Source organism: Psammomys obesus, unplaced genomic scaffold (assembly GCF_907164565.1).
Source record: "Psammomys obesus unplaced genomic scaffold, mPsaObe1.curated_primary_1811, whole genome shotgun sequence".
NCBI classification, from domain to species: Eukaryota; Metazoa; Chordata; class Mammalia; order Rodentia; family Muridae; genus Psammomys; species Psammomys obesus.
In genome coordinates, this window is record NW_026596046.1 from 27505856 (window position 1) to 27522851 (window position 16996).

At 41.1% G+C, this 16996-nt stretch overlaps 1 protein-coding gene across 15 annotated transcripts in view; it reads left to right on the forward strand.

Annotated features, from left to right (window-relative positions):
* Dlg2 (discs large MAGUK scaffold protein 2) overlaps positions 1 to 16996 on the forward strand; it is a 1446492-nt gene that overhangs the window by 1204079 nt on the left and 225417 nt on the right. The window lies entirely within an intron of this gene.

Below are 16996 nucleotides of genomic sequence, written 5' to 3' on the forward strand. Positions count from 1 at the left end.
TATTTCTTTAGCCTGTTGTGCACTGAGCAGAAGTCACCTGGACCAATGATGATCCTGATCATGGGTGTAAACAGTTATGAGGTCCTTGTACCCAGAATTGAGGCCAGAGCATCTTTCCAACCTACCATAAAAGTGATTCTGTGTCTCCTGGAACCAACCTTATGTAAGCAAACAGTACTTAAGCATTGAGAAACTGACAAGAGCAAACAATAAATAAATAGAATAAAAACAAAATAAGCAGACAAAAATGCAAAGTTGGGTAATAGCTCTTCAGTTTTGGAATCCTTTGAACCTTTTCTCATGCTGTCCATATTTCTCTTTTCCATTTTACTGATTTTTATAATTACACTAATGTTTATCACTTATGAAACAGTCAACTCAAATTTTTGGTTACTTGGAATGGCTATATTTTTATCTTGAATACCCTGTGATTTTTTTTTCCACCAAGAAAAGTCTAAGACAAACTCTTAAGACAGTATAACTTCTATTCCCTAACTACCACCCATGTAAACTTCCTTTGGCAAACATCCATTCCCTTTGTTCATTTATCTGTCCACTATCTCTATCTACAAAAATCTTGATTGAGGCCACTGAGTTACAGGAAGACCCACGCAGTATCTGTCCTCTCCTTGCTTCCTGCCATAGATCTGTAGAGGTACGCTCCTCACCAGGTCAAAACAGAAAGCCACGAGGTCCTGCGCAGAGGTGGAAAATAGACCACATTCAAAACTTGAGCGCAGTCTGAGCCAACACACGTGAGATGCAGATGAGTCACGTATCTTGAGTCCCAGGATGAGGAACTGGGGCTCTAAACTAGACTAGGGTAGGAAAAGCAAATGGAGTCCACATGTAGCTCAGTGTGACCCCAAACTCCTGACCCTTTCACTGTTCTGAGGAGACCTCCCAGCTCCTCAGAATGTGCTGGGAATATATGTGTGTGAGAAAACTGAGTGATTAAAGGATTCACTAAATATGTTAGAATAATTAATTTCTACTTAAACAGGGCTGATAGTGAATTTCTTTTAAATTAATAAAATATTTAAAACAAGTAAAAAAGCAAGTAAAAATAAAATGCTCGTGCTTTTTCAGAGGTCAGGGTTAGAATTTTTTATAAGTTTATTTATTCACTTTGCATCCTAAATGCAGCCCCTCCCTCCTCTCATCCCTGTCTCACCCTCCAGCCCTCTTTTCCCTTTCTGCCTAAGCTTCTTCTCAAAAAAGGGGAACCCCCCTATGTCAACCCACCCCAGCACAAGCCGCATCTGGACTGGGCACATCCTCTTCCAGTGAGGCCAGGCAAGGCAGCCTTACTAGGGGGAAGTGATCTAAAAGCAGGCAACAGCGTCCATGTCGGAGACAGCCCCTGCTCCACTTGCTAGGGGACCCTCATGAAAACCAAGCTCCCCATCAGATACATATGTGTGGGCGGCCTATGCCCAGTGCATACATGCTCTCTGGTTGGGGCTTCAGTCTCTGTAAGTCCCCATGGGCTGAGGTTAGTTGATTCTGTTGGTCTTCTTGTAAGTGTTCTTATTCCCTAGAATTTAATCACCAATATAAAGTCTAGTCTCTTAGTATAACGTTCTCTCAACATGCCCAGCCTCGTCTACAAAACCCTTTTCTTTCTGGCCATGTTTAACCTTTTACCCTTTGTCTAAATTATTCTCCCTACCTCCACTTCCTTCTCCGGAACAGATGACTTCCATTCATCCTTCAGCTCTTAGATGGTTCTGTGCTGTATGCCTTCTCTCCCCATAACAGAACGTAACATAACAGAAACTCCTCCAGGTTAGTTAACTCACCTGAATGCACTCCCCTGCCCATTCTCTCAATACTCACCATACTAATTTGTAAAGTCAGGTTTAGTGCTCCACTTCCCTCATTAGACTGTAACCAGGAAAATGTCGTTCTTGTTCACTGGACACATTATGAATATCCTAAAAATACAATGAATAAATAAAGTTAGATCCCTATTTGAAGTAAATAGATTCTGAGTGAAGAGCTCAGAATATAATAGTTGGCTAAGATTGCACACATGTAACACACATGGAGTGAGAAGATTCTTGAGTACAGATCGATGGTTTTCTAAGTGTTGCCAAATGACAGCAATGTGTGTATCTAAGCTGACCTTAAGGTTTGTTTAGGATTTTTACCTAACATCTCTTAGTCTTTTCTAATAGCCTGTCTTCCACGTAGACGCCACTAGAGGGCAACATACTCAAACTCTGAGCATCCTTTGGGGTGGAGCGAGAATAGTAAAATGTTTTCCCTTTTTTCTGATTAAAATGAGTATGGATAATCTTATGTTTGCGGTAGTTGTAGGACCTGTGGGCTGTAGTTTCCATGATTATGGGTTTAACAGCTGTAATTACCTTTCTTGTGTGAAATTAAAACCTAGATTAACTGTGGTAATCACAGCTCCTAGCGTTCCAAATGTTATCTCACACGAGCCTCCTCCCACACCGCCAGGGAATACATTCTTTCCCTATTTTTTAATAAAATCATCCCGATTTGGTGGCATCAAATAAGTGCATAGCTATAAGAAGTCAAAGTACCTAGAAAGACTTACAAGTGCTTTAGATTGTGTATTTCACATTTTTGACCCAATCAGATAGATGAGGTAAGAGGACCACCAAAGTTGTTCCCAGCAGGTAGAACTGGCAGTTTGTCCTTATAAGAACTGTGTATTTTGGTGACCACATGACGCCCTCTGGTGATGCTGTCCCAAGGTACTACCTTGTCCTGTCTACAGGCATGCAACCCTGGAGCAGTCTTCTTGAGACAGGCTTCTTGAGACATTTTATTTGCTATATTTTAACAGAGGAATCAAGAAGCCACAGACTAAGGAACATGAACGTGTAGTATTAGAGTGGATGACGCTGTGAAAGGGAAACTGAGCTCTCCTAAAGAGAAAGGACTAAAACAAGGGTAAAAGCAAACCCAGTGAGAATTAGCACTGCTGTGACAGGATCCTACCTGTAATCCAAGTACTTTGGACGCTGAGGCAGGAGGATTGACATCAGCTTGAAGCCAGTCTGGGATTTGGTATGAGGAAAAACAAAACAATGATTAGGTGGAGTGAGGTCCAATGGGTACCTCTGAAGTAAGAGTGAAGCTGACTTGGCAGAAGCTAAACGAGTAATTCCAGAAGTCAGGCCATCCAAGCCCTGAAGAGGATGTGTGTTTGTAAAACTTGAACGTCAGGATTCACAAAAGGCTGCCCAAACCGTTGAACTGCCTTAGCCTAAGTAAACACCAGTAGTGCCTCCTAGAGGCCCCCAGGAGGCCTGCACACACCAGATCCAGCCTTGCTTTCTCTGCACAGGAGCAGGCAAAGCAGAGAGCATTATAAATCCAAATGGCTTCATCCTGCAAACTCCAGAAAGCTTGGCCTGTAGCTCACCTGCTTCTTTCTTACCTTGTAGAAGGAAGCACCCATGTTTGAAAGTGATGTTTAGTTGAGTGGCAGATAAAGTGACAAATCAGAGAAGATTTGACAGGATAGGATACGTCCAGCTCTCATGAGAAGACGGAGGAAAATGAAGCTACTTAAGGGGCAATGCAGAAAGATAACTCAGGTGAAGACAGAATAAGCAAGAGAATGAGAAGGAGACAGAAGATTAGAAGAGACTGCTGGAGTTAGTTTGAGGCTAAGCACAGTCCGCTGCAGTCTGCCTCTCAACAGAGCAGGAGAAGTCAGCTGGCAGTGGGGGAGTGTGGGGGGGGGAAGCACATTAGTCAAGGTAACAGATAAGAAAGTCAAGTGCAGCAGCAGGAGGGGAGAGTGGAACTAACTGAAACAGCCACAGAGGAAAGGCGAGGCAGAGGAAGTGAGGGAATGTGGTCCCTCGGGGATGCACTGATCAGGAGAGGACCACAGAGGTGAGACCGAGCATGTAGGGTAGGGAGAAATGAGGAATGAGGAACAAAGAAACACTGTGCCCAAGAATGAAGGGACTCTCAGCTTTGCAGAGAGCCGATGCGGTGACTTTTCCAAATGGCATGTTTGCAAAAGAAAAATCATTACAGCTGCACTTAATTGCTCAATGGAAAAGGGAAAGATAGAAGATGGAGAGTTTAAAGATTCGGAGACATATTTCGAGTCCTGAGAAACTTGCAGTGAAAATAACATCATGTAATCTCGGGCTGACAACTGGAATGCGATAGATGAGGCTTTGGAGGTGCGGTCCCTGTCTCCTGCAGCCTCCTGTGTTCTCCCTACCCCCACCCTGGTCCTCACTGACTTCATGCTGGTCAATCTGATCTCACTGATGTGGGTCGGCCCCTGTAGCAGGCCTCTCCCAAAACTGACCCAGTGTCCCGCAGATTGTAAGGAGGGAGATGGGTGTTAGGACTTGTTAGGAGGCTGTTGTGGTTTCTGTGATGCCCAAAGCTGCAAAACTGCTGAGAGGAGCTGTCCTGCGCACTGAACCACTACGTCTGAGGGAAGCCGCTCCTCCAGAGAGGGCTCTCCGTGCCGAGAGGTACTCTTCTGTTTACAGAGGCGCATTAACCCACCGTGATAACCAGCGCCGGCAAGAGCTGGGGCTGCAATTCTTTAACATCATTTCTTGATGTAGCAAGGGGTCCTCGAGTCCCGTGCATGGAGGGAGGAGTTGGGTCAGCGTTGGTGGCTGTTTAAGGCAGGGTACCACCTGCAAACCCGAGGCTGGAAAGTATCTGGTACTGTAGAAGAAAAGGGCAGGGCAGTAGGAGAAAGGACGGCTCAGCTCCTGTCCTCACTCTGCTAGTTTGGAAACGTGCCAATCGCTCTGTGCCTCAGTTTCCTCATTTTTAAAAGCAATAGAAAGCCTAACATTTATAACATCTTAGTCAGTTATTTGAATACCAGTGTTGTCTTTATTAATTAGCATCTTCCTTGTTCAAATTCTGGTCACAGGCCATTTTTAAAAAGTCATCTGTCAGCTGGTGGTGGTAGCATATGCCCTTAATCTCAGCACACAGGAGGCAGAGGCAGGCAGGTGGATCTCTGGGAATTCAAGGCCTGCATGGTTTACAGGGCTAGTTCCTGGACAGCCAGGGCAAAAAAAGAAAGAAAGAAAGCATCTGTCTGGAGTCTATATACTTCCTTGCTCATCACCCCTCTCATTCCTTTCCTACTCTTCTGGTTCTTGATCCCATGGCAACGAACATGATTTTCTGATCCTGCTTTGTAATTAAAGGAGTATGGCCTTACAGCTCCATTCACATCCAGAACTCCAGAAACTAGCCATGGAAACTCAGACTTCACTCGGGTGTAGTGTTCTGTGGGGACCAACATTCTGTGTACTAAATTGGAAGGGCTGGAAAGCAGGGAATCAGTTAGTAATTAGAAAAGATTTAAATGACTGGGGGAAAAAAATAAACCTTCCCTGCCTATGCAAGTGGAAATTTCTCTGATGCGTACACTATCCACTGGGGACTTCTGAAATACTGAGCACAGCCAAGGCTGCTTTACGAAGTTGTGAAGAGAGTGGAGCAAGAGATATAGAAGGCTTCCAGAGAAGGCTCCCGTGGGCAGCCGTTGCTCCTCCCCTGAATTTCTTTTCACCTTTTCCAGGGTTATGAAATGTTTCTATAGCTTCCTCTAAATCCCCTAGTGCTTAGAATTCTCTTATAAATTCACTGACTCTTCAAGTTAAGGCTGTGTGTTATGTTGTTTATCTAACCTTTCCCAAAAGGTGACATATTCAAGACGGAAGCTCTGACACAGGAAGCTCTGCCCAGCCTGGGAAAAGGCAGTTGCCTCCTCTGTGGGTTCCTGAATATGTCTCCTTTTAACCCTCCTCACCTCACTCTCTTTTCTAGTTTGTCATCTTTGCATTATTGGCTGCTGAACTAGCCACCAAGTCACTGGCAGTGTAGTTCATAAGTCTTCTTCAGAGGAACAAGAATCTGTGGCTCTTCAGACTTCCTCGGAGTTGGGGAAGAAATTGACTAGGCTCAAATAAGTCTACTGACCCTCAATAATAATGTATAGGGACTACAATTTGTGTGCCATCCTGGGAATACAAGAAACCTAAAGCAATTGAAGGAACTGCTCTCATGAGGATTACAGTCTAGTTGCTGATATTTATTCACAAGGAAGGTAACAAATACATAAAGGAAGCAAATAATAAAATAAGGTATATAATATTTTTAAGCAATAACTATATCTGGAGTAAATAGTATGGTTTTGAATGATTACAAGTCATTCACTTAAATATACAGGCATGAAAGACACAGGACTATCGAAGGGTGTGTGTGTGTGTGTGTGTGTGTGTGTGTGTGTGTGTGTGTAGAGAGAGAGAGAGTGACGTACAAAGAGAAACTATATGATCAATTAATTATCAGTTGTTACCTTAAGGCTAGAATAGAACGATGTCTACAACTTCTAGTAATGTTGTTATTATTATTATTAAATTGTTTTCATTGCTTAAAGATTAATAAGCCACTAAGAGGAAGAGGAAACTTTATGTGATGCCGTCGGCTCACACAGCTGCTGACCAGGTGAGCAGCACTTGGCCATCACATGACTGCAAACCTGGAAAGGTACAACTTAAGCCAGACATGAGAGAAAACGAAGGAAGGCATCAGGAGTCTCGGAAAATGGGAAGCAGAGCAGGGACCAGGAAGAGATCCCCAGGGAGCGAGCCCAGGACAGGGATGGGCACAAAGCTAGTGGCCACAGAAAAGGTGTGCTTGGGAGATGGAGGTATCTCACGTAGAGCACTAAGTCCTAGAATTTTCATCTGGACTGCGTCACACGTATGGCGAATGACACTGACAGGCTGTTTTAGTCTCTGGGCCTGAGTCAGAGTACCTGTGACCTAGGAGGATTAGATAAGACCAACCCTAATAATGTTCATGTCAAAGAACAGTATCGTCTGAAGAGAGTAAAGAGCTACAGCAAACAGCTTATTATGGAAAGCCTGAAATAAAAGGATAAGAACTTTGCACATGGAGCTGAAGAGATGACTCAGTGGTAAAGAACACTTACTATCTTGCGGAGGAACTGGGTGCTATGGGTTCTTTTGCTAGTGCCCACACAGAGGCTCACGACCACCCGCACCTCCAAATCCGGGTAATCTGCATCCTCAGCTAGTCTTCGCAGGCTATTGCACGTATATGGTCCACATGAACTCACACAGACACATACCATACACACAAAAAATATGCATGTATGCATACATACATACATACATACATACATACATACATACATACATACATACATTGGTTCCAGATAGATCTCTCAGCAGTTACTGGAGTTCAGTTCCTTGCACTCACTGAGTAGTTCATAATTCCAGTTCCAGGGAATCTAAGACATTCTTGTATTCTCTGTAGGCATTGAACATGTGTGATGTACAGATATACATGCAAACAAAATGCCTATAAACATAAAATATTAAAAATAAATATATTAAAAGAAAAGATATCTGCATATAACCTGCAAATGGGAACATAAAGAGGAGCCTCCGCCTCATGTACAATGTGCACACTCCCATTTGGAAAAGAGTAGACTGGCTAGGGTATATAAAGTACCCAACAAGGTCATGAGAGTGAAAAGATCAGCGAGAGGAGAGACAGGGAGACTGGGGGGAAATTAGGAGATCAATTAGAAGCATTGGATAATAGCATGAAGAGTCAAAAAAGCATGAGTCTGTGATGACACCCAAAGAGAAAGAAGAAAGAAGGCTTTCTGCGTAAGAGTACCAGCTAATGAGTCTACAAGAAATAAAAAAAAAAAAAAAAATCACCATTTTCAAAGCTCAATAAAATAATGTTTGGGCAAGCATAACCAACAGATGTTTCAAAAAAACAAAAATTTAGGAAAGTATGTTGAGGAAAAAGATCCTGGTGTGACTTCAAAAAATTGCTCTTCAGATTTCAGCTAAGAGAAAAATTATCTTTTGAGTGAAGAGATGCTTAGAAATAGTGAGGGAGGCAGCCGCCCACGTGGCCGTTCTGCTGTGACATAGTAAGCTCTGCAGAGTATTACTTAGACCATGCTAACATTCATGACTTGATTATGATCAGACAAATAAGCAAGTACAGGTTCATAAACATCTGGCCTGATGCCGGTCCTTAATGTCATTAAAAGAAAAGTGATTCCATGTCCTAAATCAACAATGACTCATAATAAAAACCAGATGCAATTGATACATGCTGATCAAATTCTGAATTTATGAAAACAATCCATGCCTGGAGATATAGATAGCTCAGTGATTAAGAGCATTGGCTCTTCTTCCAGAGGACACAGGTTCAATTCCCAGCACCCACATGGCAGCTTACAACTGTGTGTTATTTCAGTTCTAGGAGACCCAATGACCTCACATAGACATACATGTAAGCAAACACCAATGTGTATAAAATAAGAAAAAATAAATCATTAAATAAAATATCCCTGAAGGGTTCTTAAAAATAGCTAGGAAATTTGGATAAGTACATTATATTATGTAGTAAAGAATTTATTTTTAGTATTGTTGGGTTCTGTTGGTAGAAAATGGCATGCTGGTTCTACAGAAAACATCCTTCTGCTGAGGAGATGCCTTGCTGATAGACATAAGGTCTGTGACATATTCAAATTATTCAGAACAGGGTGGTGAGTGTGCCTCTGTACCTCTGTCCTTGTTCTAATAGAAAGACGGGTAAGAATTAAAGAAAGGAGTGAGAAAAGGAGAACAAATGTTTTAAAATGTTAAGAACTGTTGAATCTTAATGAAAGTTATGTGAGATTTCAATGTACCATTCTCCAAGTTTTCCACTATTTGAAATAAATCTGAAAAAAAAAATCCACTGTAATAGCCTGGATCAATACTTAAGGCTTGGGTAGAAAATTAGATAAGAACAAAACAAAAAGACACCTTGAAGGGAAAGTAGATTAGTAAGTGTTGTCCTCAACAGTTCTGGTAAATGCAATCTGATTGCAAGCCTTCGCATCTATTTAGATGAAGCAATGAGATTACAAAAACCTCGTTAGTGAATTAATTAGCATAAGAGATGGTGCTCTGGGATGAGCAGAAAGAACCTTGTGGCTGCTTTCAAATTCATGTGTTATTTTGTGCATAATTTAAACAACTTAATTTAACAAAGTTCATTTGGAATTGGAATATAATATTAAAAGTATGCTGGGGGGTCAAAGGAACACAGACTTCAAATTCAGTCATTAAAATTGTTTCATGCAGCTGAGTTTGGTGGTACACGCCTGTAATCCCAGCACTCAGAGAGGCAGATCTCTGTGAGTTCTAAGCCGGCCTGATCTACAAAGTGAGTCCAAGAAGGCTACACAGAGAAACACTGTATGAAAAAAAAAACAAAATGAAACAAAATCTGCTTCATGCTATAACTTTTAATATTAGTATGGTTTACCTGTGATGATTTAAAAATCATGTAGATCTGACTATAGCCATTAAAAAGAAACATAAGCCTTTGCTTCATCATTTCTCCCATAAATAGCCACAGTACCACGTCTCTTTAAAACATCTATTAGTATTTAGTTTGTGATCTCTCATAACCAATCTCTATGAAAACATATATCCTATGGCTGTGTTTTGATAGAAAATTGGAATGATATATAAGTGCCCTTCTAAAACTTTCTTCTGATTTAGCAATGTATCATGGACATTTTCCAATTTCAGAATCTGAGATATACATGCTGTTGCTTTTAGTGGATGTATATGTTTTGCTATATAAATAGATCACAATCTGTTTACTCAATTCCCTGTCGGTGGCCATTAACAGAAGATTAATTCATTGAAAATGTAATGTCAGCAACCTTGAAACCACATACATACCAAAAAAGAATTTTGGGGAAAAAAAAATACAGCACTTTCAGGCAGTCTCCTTATTTTAAAATTAACCAGTGGGTCTGGGAGGTGAGTCAGAGGGTAAAATTTTGATCAAATTCAGAGGATGAATTATTACCAGAATCCATCAAAGGTAGCCTGGACGTTGACTCCAATTAGGAGACTCGGTCTCAAAGAACACACCTTTCTTAGTCCAGGATGGAGTGTTTACAGAGAGGGAGGAGGTGATAGGTACAGTGGATCCTAGAGAAAGTGTTTAGCCTAGCACTAGAGTCTCACTCTTTGCCTGGTAGTGTGAGGTAAAACAAAAATGAGAGGTTTCTTGGCAGCAGGGTTTCCAAGGTTAATAATCAGTAAAGTTATCTTCATGGAATGGATAACTCCATTATACCTACAGCCTGACACAGTTTAAGCTTGTATTACATGGAACCTTTCATTAACCAAAAAAAAAAAAAAAAAAAAAAAAAATGATGGGCATGGCCTTGGAATGAGAGTGGAGATGTGACACATTTGATGGATCACTGCGCTCATGTGTAGATATTCTCCTTCAAGTGAGTATGTTAAGGGAAAGCATGGAGTTGTTCCACTGAATCATAACTGGCGAGTTCCAAACAACCGGAGAGTTTGTCAACTACGAAGTTCTAGCACAACAGGGAGAAAATAAAGAGCTGCATCACAAGGGGACAGCCCACATCTGACTGATAATCCATCATCACAGAGCTTTGCAGAAGTGAAGATTCTTAAACCCCACCCTCAAAGATATGGTTTCCATGACTACAATACTTCCTCAGGAAGACAAAGTGATGAAAAGGTCTCTTAACAGTACTTGCTTTATTATAAGTAAATTGTAATTAATTGTCAAATAAAATTTGATTGTAGGAATACATTTATGTGATCTAATGGCGATAAGCATTTATTTAAGGACTACTACCAAGCCTCTTCATTGTGTCCTAAAATGAAGGATTTGGAGGTATAGAAATGAAATTCTTACTCAAGGGAAATTTTTTTTGATGTGTGAGTGAGATAAATTATCAAATAGGTCTGAATTCTGTAAGAGATGAAGCAGGGTCTGTTCAAAACAGTCAAGGCGGTTAAGCCTGAGGGAGCATGAGCAAAGTGCTCTAAGAAACTGGCATATAAGCTGAGAATTAGGATAAGAGAATAGCCAGTGACTATTCCAGCTGTGCAGATCTCTGGCACAGATGCTCTGAGGCTGAAGGAAACTTTTACTGAGGCCTAACAGAATGAAGGTAGGTCCTTGTGGAAAAACAGCAAAAGAATGATGTGAGGTGGAATCAGAGGGATGGGCGGGGATCAAGGCCAGGAGTTTGGATTTTATTCAAATCCAATAAACAAGAAGCCAATGAAAAGATGGTACGGAAAGGAAAGATATGAACTCTATGTGAACTTTATATCTGGCTGGTGAAAAGGAAATGGGTGGATGTGAGCATGAGCCAGTCCCAGGCACAGGAGGAACTCAAAGGCTCCTGCTACACCCCAGGGAGAGCTGACAGGTTGCCTAAGGTGAGCACGAATCAGGAAAAGAGAATTCTAACAGGGTCTCTAGCTAGACTAAATAGAGCTGCGGATGGATTACACAAGGAGATGAGAGGGAGAGATAAGGAAGTTTCTTTGTTGAGGGACTCAAGTAGAGGAGGTAGTGTCATCTGTTGAGAGTAAGGGGAAAAAAACAGTCAAGTTCAGAAGAAAACTGTTTTATTCTGAGCACGGGTTTGACATGTTTGGTAACTAAATGAAAATATAAAGTAAAAATATATGGATTTATCAGCCTCTAGTTAAGAAATTCATCGGCACTGGAGATAGTGACCAGATCATGGGTTTGTGCAGTAACTCGCAAGGTCTCAGTACACTTTGCTTCTAGTACTTCATGGAGACAGGTATTATTCCAAGTACATGGGTCCTGAAGGTTCTTTCCTGTGCTTTATTCTCTAATTGGGTTTGCAGAACTAGACTGATGTCATTATTTTCAGTTACAGACTACGAAGCGATCAGCTTTCTTACAGATGCCTTTGGCAAAGCTCAGGCATTCTTAAATCTTTTTTAAAAAAAATATTAGTTTGCACTTTTTGCATCAGTGAGCCAATTTTAAAAGGAATGTTAATGTTTAACTTCTAAGACACGTAAATATTCAATATCAATATTTCATTTTCCCTGTGTTCCAGAATTCTAGTCCTGAGCTCTCAGGCAGCCACTGTCAGAAGTGTTATCACTCTTTACCAAGTGCCACCGCCTCCAGGAGGAAAAGGAAACTTAATTAGAAATTTCTACTTCACATGCAATTTATAGTTCATTCCCTTTGCAACTTGCTCCGGGTGCTGTAAAAGTTTAATGCTGAGTGAACCATTTTTCTCAAGTTGTCAGCAAAATGAATATTGAGCATATAATATGTTTGTTTATTAAGCACTGGAAGGAACCTCAGACATTTGGTATGAGTCTGTCTTCCTCAATGAAGAAAATGAGATCCAGAGAGGTGAGGTGATGTCCCCAAATGGAATAGGCTTACAGCAAGAGAGCACTTCAACTTGGGGTGCCTACATTTACAGGGCCGCCTGGTTCCTTTCTCATGTTCCTACCACCCTCGCATCTCTTCTAGTCGATTAACTGGCCCTTTATTGGAGTGATTTTATACTAGCCCAGGACGTTCTCTCACTTCATGTGTGACTGGAGAGGAATCAACAGCAGAGGGTAATTGTTGCCCTAACCACATGCCAGGCACTGTTCTCGGAGCTTTATGTATATTAGATCTTCTAACCTGATTCTGCTCTGTGAGGTGGGTGATCTGAGTATTGCTACTTTGTACAGCAAACCTTGTCTTGCATGTGGCTCCCATGTGCTCAGGTACTGATTCTGGGGATATAAAGAACAAAAATAATTAACATTGACCATTTCTGTGGACTCCTGGTATATAACTTTCAAGAGCCTGAAAAGTCATAGGTGTCTAATGGAGACAGAAAGCTTAACATTCCTAAAACAAAATGCATGGTCCTCTCTCATCCAAACTCACTTTCCATTCTGTGTCTCTGTCTTGATTCATGGTAGACTCTCAAGCCCAGTTGTTATTAAAAGTCATGATATTTCTCCCACTTCCAGTGTACTGAATGGCACAAATATTGTTTGGATTTTGGATGGATCTCAGAACACTTGAGGACAGGGGCATGAGCAACCTCCACCTCCTCTGTGTCTTCTCTTGAGTCTGTCTCTCTTCTCTACCTCAATTCCATTCATGTTTCCATAACTCAAGCCTTCCTCTAATATCATTTGTAATCTCACCATCATCTCCCACAGGATTATCTTATCTTTGATGATTTAGGCCTTGAACTCTGACTTCCCCATTACCAGGGTTATCCTCCCAAATAGAGGGAAAGTGGTATTCCAGGCTTTAGTGGAGCCCTGGGCCCTTACTGACAGAACCGCTTTCCAAAGCAATCCAAACACCTCTTGCTTTTTCCTTCTACATATGCTGTGCTTGACACCCATATGGCTCAAACTCCAGATAAGTGGAATATTTGTAGTCTCTTTACTTCCTTCTTTTAGTATATTTAAGTGGTTCTTTTTATTATTATATTTGTTTATTTGTTTCTCACCTTGTTTAGTATAAAATGAGAGGTGGGAAAACAGTTCACTAATTGCAAAAACATTTTGAGGTGTTAGTTTTAAATGGTGGAAACCACTGGGAATTTACAAACCAGAGCCCCCACACCATCATTTCCCAGCTTCTTGTTGTTAGCCTGAGTAAATTCATGGCAGAGTCATGAATGTCTGCTCACTTCTATCACATCTCTTTACAACAATGAAGTCATTTCTCCACTGTAGATAAATGACAAGATCCTTCTACATTTTCTTAAAACACTGGGTCTGCATCTGCTTACCTTACTATCCATAGTCTTTCTGAAAAAAAAAAAAAAATAACTACTTTGGATTCTGCCCCAGTTTCTGGCTGCCTGACTGCCATATTCTTCCCAGACCCCTAACTGTGAAATAATTTGCTGTAGGTCCTTTTCTGCCCTTTTTCTAACTGATTTTAATTGGAACCTGGCACCAGCTCTGTAAACCTTTCCCACTGGGCTACTCCTTTGTGTTTTTTTCACAATTAATAATTCTGTTAAATCTGTGGGTTTCAGTTACTCTTATTTCAAAGATGGTAGTCTTCTACAAAAGCCATTCCTTGATTTTATTACCGATGATAAGAGCTTATTCTGTGCATCCTTCTGGGGAAATTGCTACATGCCCGTCCATCTCTGTGGTACTTCCTCCAGAAAAATACCACGTGCTTCCTTCTACCTTTTCTGTGTCCTAGAACACTGTGACCTTGTCTTCCCCTAGCCTTTAAAGTGGTGGTTTGCCTGTTGTTGTTCTCCACTAAACAGAAAATTGTTCGACAATAGCTGTCACTCTTCTCTTAAAAGAGAAAGGGAAATAACTCAAAGGGATATTTTTGAAGAGTCACCTGTATCTGGCATTACGCCATAGGGATTTCATGAGGTACAAGTAGAAGGGCAATAATCACAGAGTGTCCTTGTTGTAATTCTTGACCTAAACCATTTAGCTGGGTCTCTGATGAGGAAGCAAATGGAGTGCAAAAACATATCATCAATAAAGCTTTTCAAAGATAGAACGTGCAGACTGGAGAGAGAGAAAGGTATACAAGCAGTGGTGAAATAGAAAGGGTGATACATAGTGTGAAGGCTGACACATAGATATGGAGGAGGAAGTGGGACAGTTTAACTTGGAAAAGAGTCTAGTGTTTTATAATATTTGGGAAGTCATGTAGAAGAAATGATTGTTCTCTCAGCCTTCAGAAGGCTGAACTGGAACCAAGAAATGAAAAGTGCCAGGAAGATTCAGCAAAAGCACTGTTTTATCACAGGGATTGGCCTAAACTGGGATAGATTTCCTTGACTATCTTGAAGTTCTTTCTGAATGTTAAGCTAATATTATGCAGCAATTAGGTGATCATTTGCCTAGGATAATGTCAGGAGACCTTGTTGGGCACTTTAAACCCTAATATCCTAACCATTCCTTCTGAGACGAGGAAAACCAGGCTTAGAGATGTGATATGACTGTCACTCACCTAATGTTTGGCAAAGTGTGCCAGGCCTAGCACAATGGACTTCCCAAAACCCATATATAGACAATGCTTGTGAAAGAAAGCTCACCAAAATAGAAAGCCAGCGAGAGGCAAAAGGAACAATAGATGTCAATGAGGAGTTATTCTGAGGGAGCAGGGATGTAAAGTTGAAGAGTACAAATGAATCAATCCTGGTAGGAAAACATCCATGCCTTCATTTAACTACCCAAAATCTTTGTTAAAGAAAATTGCCCACAAATTTATGATTTCCTTGTTTTTAATTGCTGAGTAGTATTCCATTGTTTAAATGTACCACAATTTCTGTATCCATTCCTCAGTTGAGGTACATCTGGACTGTTTCCAGATTATGGCGATTATGAATAAAGCTGCTACAAACATGTTGAGCAAATGTCCTTGTTGTATACTTGAGTATATTTTGGATATATGCCTAGGAGTGGTATAGCTGGATCTTGAGGTAGCACTATTCCTAATTGTCTGAGAAAATGCCAGGTTGATTTCCAAAGTGGTTGTACAAGTTTACATTCCCACCAGCAATGGAGAAGGGTTCCCTTTTCCCCACATCCCTTGCAGGCATTTATTATCCCTTGAGTTTTTTATTTTAGTCATTCTGATGGGTATAAGGTGAAATCTCAGGACTGTTTTGATTTACATTTCCCTGATGACTAAGGAGGTTGAGTATTTCTTTAAGTGTTTCTCTACCATTCAATATTCCTTTGGTGAGAATTCTCTGCTTAGTTCTGTATCCCATTTTTAATTGGATTAAAATTGATTTGTTGCTTTTTAACTTCTTGAGTTCTTTATATATTCTGTATATTAGCCCTCTGTCAGATATAAGGTTGGTAAAGATTCTTTCCCAATCTGTAGGCTGTTGTTTTGTTCTGATGACAGGGTCCTTTGGTTTACAGAAGCTTTTCACTTTCATGAGGTCCCATTTATTGATTGTTGATCTTAGAGCCTGTGCTGTTATGAAACTTGCAGGCAAATGGTCGGAATTAGAAAAGATCATCCTGAGTGAGGTATCCCAGAAGCAGAAAGACACACATGGAATATACTCACTTATAAGTGGATATTAGATAAATAATATAGGATAAACACACTAAAATCTGTACACCTAAAGAAGCTAAGCAAGAAGGAGGACCCTGAATAAGATGATCAATCCTCATTCAGAAAGGCAAATGAGATGGACATCGGAAAAGGCAGAAAACAGGGAACAGGACAGGAGCCTACCACAGAGGGCCTCTGAAAGACTCCACCCAGTAGGGTATCAAAGCAGATGCTGAGACCACACTTTGGGCAGAGTTCGGGGAATCTTATGGGAGAAGGAGATAGAAAGACTTGGAGGGGACAAGAGCTCCACAAGGAGAGCAGCAGAACCCAAAATTCTGGTCACAGGGGTCTTTTCTGAGGCCGATATTCCAACCAAGGACCATGCATGGAGATAAGCTAGAACCCCTGCTTAGATGTAGCCCATGGCAGCTCAGTGTCCAAGTGGGAATTCCCACAAGGGGAACAGGGGCTGTCTCTGACATGAACTCAGTGGCTGGGTCTTTGATCACCTCCCCCTGAGGGGGGGAGTAGCCTTACCAGCCCACAGAGGAAGATAATACAGCTACTCCTGATAAGACCTGATAGGCTAGGGTCAGAGGGAAGGGGAGGAGGATCTCCTCTATCAGTGGACTTGGAGAAGGGCATGGGAAGAGACAAGAGAGGGATGGTAGGATAGGGAAGGGATGAGGGAAGGGGCTACAGCTGGGATACAAAGTGAATAAACTGTAATAAATAAGATAAATTTTAAAAGAAAAAAAAGAAAATTGCCCAAAGTCTAAACAAGATAATGTATCAAACATGTAGATAATCCAATCAACTTTGAATTCTTCTCTTGGACATAGCATCTTGGAATGTGAACCAAAGGAAACAGGATGAAGATACCATCTGCGATGATTAGAAAACCAGACTCTGTGCACTCATTTTCATCAGGAAAGCATCTTGTTCTCCTCTGAGCCTCTGCAACTGTCTCTCTTCCCAGCTAAACACAGAACCCTTTGCAATTATATCCTGCAGACTTATTGATTCTATTGATTGGAGAAAGATTTTACCT